Source organism: Mercurialis annua, linkage group LG2 (assembly GCF_937616625.2).
Source record: "Mercurialis annua linkage group LG2, ddMerAnnu1.2, whole genome shotgun sequence".
NCBI lineage: Eukaryota > Viridiplantae > Streptophyta > Magnoliopsida > Malpighiales > Euphorbiaceae > Mercurialis > Mercurialis annua.
In genome coordinates this window covers 21,529,402-21,535,341 of record NC_065571.1, presented here as the reverse complement: position 1 = coordinate 21,535,341, position 5,940 = coordinate 21,529,402, and the positions used below count along the sequence as shown (strand labels likewise).

At 33.2% G+C, this 5,940-nt stretch overlaps 1 long non-coding RNA gene across 1 annotated transcript; it reads right to left on the bottom strand.

Moving 5' to 3' along the window:
• Nucleotides 1-3,129: 3,129 nt before the first annotated feature.
• On the bottom strand, nt 3,130-5,740 carry LOC126666981 (uncharacterized). Its single transcript, XR_007638022.2, has 2 exons — nt 5,601-5,740; nt 3,130-3,353 (listed from the first exon to the last, which is right to left on the bottom strand). It is a non-coding gene; the product is annotated as an uncharacterized LOC126666981 (long non-coding RNA).
• Between the last annotated feature and the right edge of the window lie 200 nt (nt 5,741-5,940).

Genomic DNA, 5,940 nt, shown 5'->3' with positions numbered 1-5,940 from the left:
AAAATGTTACGAATTAAATCCAAACGTTTCACATTTTTAGCGATTTAAGCCAAACGTTTACAAATGTTATAAAGCAAATCCAAACATTTCACCTTTTTATCGATTTAAGCCAAACATTTAAAACTTTATGAAACTAATACAAATGTTTAAAACGTTTCACCTTTTTAGCGATTTAAGCGAAATGTTTACAGACGTTATGAAACAAATCCAAACATTTCACTTTTTAGCGATTTAAGCCAAAAGTTTAAAACGTTATGAAACCAACCCAAATGTTTAAAACGTTACGAAACTATTCCAAACGTTTCACATTTTTAGCGATGTAAGCTAAACATTTAAAACGTTACAAAACCAATCAAATGTTTAAAACGTTTCGAACTAAATGCAAACGTTTCACATTTTTAGCGATATAAGCCAAACGTTTACAAACGTTACGAAACAAATCCAAGCGTTTCACCTTTTTACCGATTTAAGCCAAACGTTTAAAACATTATGAAACCAATACAAATGTTTAAAATGTTTCCCCTTTTTAGCGATTAAAGCCAAACATTTATAAACGTTACGAAACAAATCCAAACGTTTCACGTTTTTAGCAATTTAAGCCAAATGTTTAAAATGTTACGGAAGCAATCCATATGTTTAAAACATTACGAAATAAATCCAAACATTTCACCTTTTTGGCGATTTAAGCCAAATGTTTAAAACGTTAGGAAACCAATCCATTCGTTTAAAACGTTATGAAATAAATCCAAACGTTTCACATTTTTTGCGATTTAAGCCAATCGTTTAAAATGTTACGAAACATATCCAAATGTTTAAAATTAGACAAATCGTAACGTTTCACCTTTTTAGCGATTTAAGCCAAACGTTTAAAATGTTACGAAACAAATCCGAACGTTTAAAATGAAACAAATCCTAACGTTTCACCTTTTTAGCGATTGAAGCGAAACGGTTAAAACGTTACGATATAGATCCTAATGTTTCCCCTTATTAGCGATTTAAGCCAAACGTTTAAAATGTTACGAAACAAATCCAAAGGTTTCGAACGTTGCGAAACAAATCCAAACTTTTCACCTTTTTTAGCAATTGAAGCCAAATGTATACAAACGTTACAAAACAAATCTAAATGTTTCACCTTTTTAGCGATTTAAGCCAAACGTTTACAAACGTTATGAAACAAATCCAAACGTTTCACCTTTTTAACAATTTAAGCCAAACGTTTAAAACGTTACGAAACCAATCCAAACGTTTAAAACGTTATGAAACAAATCCTAAAGTTTCACCTTTGTATCTATTTAAGCCAAATGTTTAAAACGTTACGAAACAAATCCAAACGTTTCACCTTTTTAGTGATTTAAGCCAAACGTTAAAAACATTACGAAACAAATCCTAACGTTTCACCTTCTTAGTGATTTAAGCCAAACGTTTACAAATGTAACGAAACAAATCCAAACGTTTCACCTTTTTAGCGATTTAAGCCAAATATTTAAAACGTTAAGAAACCAATCCCAACGTTTAAAACATTACAAAGCCAATCAGAACGTTTATAGCGTTACGAAACAAATCCAAACGTTTCACATTTTTAGCGATTTAAGCCAAACGTTTACAAACGTTAAGAAACAAATCCAAACGATTAAAACGTTACGAATCCAACGAAAACGTTTAAAACGTTACGAAAAAAATCCAAATGTTTCCTCTTTTTAGGGATTTAAGCCAAATATATTCAAACGTTACGAAAAAATCTAATTGATTCACTTTTTTAGCGATTTAAGCCAGACGTCTAAAACGTTACGAAACTCCAACTTTTAAAATATTACGAAACAAATCCAAACGTTTCACCTTTTTAGAGATTTAAGCCAAGCGTATAAAACGTTACGAAACAAATCCAAACGTTTCACCTTTTTATCGATTTAAACAAAACGTTTAAAACATTATGAAACCTCCAAACGTTTGAAACGTTTCCCCTTTTTTGCGATTTAAGCGAAACGTTTACAAACGTTACGAAACAAATCCAAAAGTTTCAATCTTTTAGCGATTTAATCCAAACATTAAAACGTTACGAAACCAGTCCAAATGTTTAAAACGTTACGAAACAAATCCAAACGTTTAACCTTTTTGGCGAATTAAACCAAATGTTTAAAACATTATGAAACAAATACAAACGTTTAAAACGTTATGAAAAAACTCCAAATGTTTAACTTTTTTAGCGATTTAAGCCAAACGTTTGCAAACGTCACGAAACTAATCCAAACGTTTCCCCTATTAGCGATTAATGCCAAACATTTACAAACGTTACGAAACAAATCCAAATGTTTCACCTTTTTATCGATTTAAGCCAAACGTTTAAAACACTACGCTACCAACCCAACCGTTTAAAACGTTTCACCGTTTTAGCAATTTAAACCAAAGGTTTACAAACATTACGAAACAAAACCAAATATTTCCCCTTTTAGCAATTTAAGCCAACCATTTAAAACGTTACGAAACCAATCCAAATGTTTAAAACGTTATGAAACAAATCCAAACGTTTAACTTTTTAGCAATTTAAGCCAAATGTTTAAAACGTTACGAAACCAATCCAAACGTTTAAAATGTTATGAAACAAATCCAAACGTTTCACCTATTTAGCGATTTTCACCTTTTTAGCGATTTAAGCCAAACGTTTACAAACGTTACGAAACAAATCCAAACGTTTAAAATGTTATGAAACAAATCCAAACGTTTCACCTATTTAGCGATTTTCACCTTTTTAGCGATTTAAGCCAAACGTTTACAAACGTTACGAAACAAATCCAAACGTTTCACCATTTTATCGATTTAAGCCAAACTGTCACGACCCAATATCAAGGGTCGAGACCGGCGCTAGGGAACGCGAGTGGTTGCTCCGGAACCCGTAGCAAGCCTAAAAACGAGTAAAATTTTTTTTCGCAAATCAAACATAAAATTATGCACAAAACGTTTTCGGGAAAACTTCGTAAAACAATATTTCATATCGAAAACGTTCTTTCAAAACCGATGCATAATCGATTGGAACTAAGGTCTTACTCTGCGATAACATAACTCAACATTGCCTTGTTCCGAATCATACAATTTCATACCAATTTCATTCATAGACAATTGGTGAAAATATCAAACGGGTAAAAACATAGTTTTATAAATTGTGTATATATATTTTATAAAATCAGAGTTAACAGCTGGATCTCGTTCGGTACAAACAATCAAATATAGACTGACATCTACTGACTACTGCAGCGCTACGAATTGAAGCGTACTTCAATACATACTTTATATGTTGTAGACTTCCGGAACAAGAATGGAAGTCCATCTCTTCAAATACTATCACCTGAAATAAAACACTGTTGGGGGGTCAGACAACGCTGAGTGAGTTTACACGTTACTAATGGTGTTATATAAAATAACATCATATTTAAAAATAAAACATATATAAAAGAACATAATAAATATCAAGTATTAGATCCGATCGAAACCTTAATCTTAAACTAATACTATTTTCTATAAATATCCTACGCATACTGTATCCGTTCATATTATATCAAATCATTTTAATCCAAGTGGTACGGTCCCGAGATAGTTCGACCGAGTTACTCGTTACCACGTGACATAGTCCCGAGATAGTTCAACCGAGTTACATCATGTCACTGCTTAATCCCAAGGTGTGAGTCCCGAGATAGTTCAACCGAGTTACTCACTAGATACGGGTCCCGAGATAGTTCAACCGAGTTACTCACGTATCTACCAAAAACATAATCCTCCTTACTCCCAAACATAGTCATCATTTAACGAGATCATATCAAACATTTTTAAATACAAGCATTTATCTATGTTAATTCTATGACTGACCGGACACTGGTGATCACACAGCCTATTGACGCCCAATAGGTAGCTCGTTTCCCACGGATCTCTATACTAGTTTTATTTTATAAGAAATAAACATTCAATAACAAATAATGATCATTATGAATAATAATGCTTTATGCGATGCATTAATAATAATGATAATTAAAATAAATAGCTTCTATTAATAACACAAAAAATTAAATTGTAAACTCACCACTTGCTAACCACAATCTTCGAGAATTCGTAAAGCGGTATCGCATTCATCATGTTCCGGGTCCCGTTAGTAATCGTCTCGCAGGGTCTACGAAAATTTGATAATTGCACTAATTAATAAAAAAATCTAACTAGAATCAGTTATCTAATGATTGGGTTTCTAGCCAATTTCGGCTATCGAAACCGCTTATTTAAAATAGCCCATACTCAAAACAAATTGGACATTTCCATAGTCCGTTACATCGTCTACAACTTTCATTTAGATTCAAACTTCATTTGACGTCCTTAATGTTTCCAAAACTTTCCTTAAAGATAGCTCTTTAAATTTTTTCTATTTATTTCGTGTTTTTGGACCATCTTTGAGTTACTAAAACTGTCAATTAAAGTGGTCCAAATTCAAAATAAAATTGATATTCCTAAAGTTCGGAATGTCGTCTAAAACTTTTGTTAGACCTCGGACTGAAACTAGCACCCGAAGGTATCGAAAATCAGTCCTGAATTGGTACCTCAAATCTGGAAATTAAAGCTGTTAAAAACAGCCTTCTAACGCTGCTGTCTCAGACAGCGGACCAGGGTAGATACAGCGGATATTTTCCAAAAACAATCTGACATTCTTAAACTTTACACTTCCCTCTACAATATCCGTGAAGATTTCAACTGATTCCGACTTACCATTTGTTCACAATTTAATTCCAAAGTTGCCCTTTTGTTATGTTTTAACACTTAGTTTATTTTTCTAACTTATATTTCCAATTTTTGACTCAACTTCAAACACGGATAATTTTTAATCCGACTTAACAATACCATGTTTATTTTCCTTAAATCTCATCTATACAACATTATTTATTTATTCTACTCATTTTTTAGTTAATATTATTACGGATTGAGGTCCGTTTTCATTGGCGAAGTAGCCTTCACAACTTGCTCTATTTATTTCCAGAATTTCATACTTCCAAGTCACCTTGTATTTCAATCGATTCAGCCCCATATACTTGTTCAAATCCTAATCCGATTGTCTTGTTTTACTCTTAGTATATCATTTACGATATACACATTAAACCTTTGCAAAATTTATCGCTCAAAACCCTCCAAATTTTAGTCGGAAGTCAGCCCCCTAGGCTGCCTATAACTGCATTTTCTGCAGAAAATTAATTCAATTATTAACCTTAAAATTCATGATATTAACCTTAAAACCATAACGTATTAATTAAATCTGAACCTACATCCGAGTGTGCCATCCGGGGCTGGTCGGGGACTGCTCTAGCAGTCCCCTTGTTGGGGCTGAACTCTGCTCGTTAGAGCAGAGTTCCTCTGCTCACAGTGAGCAGAGTCGGTTCTGCTCTTTTGGAGCAGAACCGAAACCTCGACCTACAACGACTCCCTAACAATCCTAACAATTATTCTCCTCAAAACACATCCAAAATTAATTTGTAATCTTCAATTTACAGCAATTATACAACCAGAAAATTTCACCAACAAACTCAAGCAAACATCATCAAAATCCTAATCAATTTTAGCAATTAAGGAGTTACCTTGTTCCTTAGCGTGTTGACTTCATAATCGAGTTTGAATCATCGGCTTCGGTGGCCGAACGGTGGAGCTTGATTGATTGCCGTGGGTTTTGTTCCATTTTGACAAAGAAGAAGAAGAAACCTTCGGCAATTAATAGCATAAGGGTGACATGTCTTTGTTTGATTGGAATGTGAGGAAAATGTCCATTTAAAGGCTTCAACTTGCCACCTCTTTCCATTTAATCCCTTAACTTTTGATTGCTTCACCTTAATTCCAACTCCTTTTTATAATTAACGGAAGCTTGACGATTTTTCACTTATCTATAAATAATGGGATTCGCATTATTTATTTACTCGAATC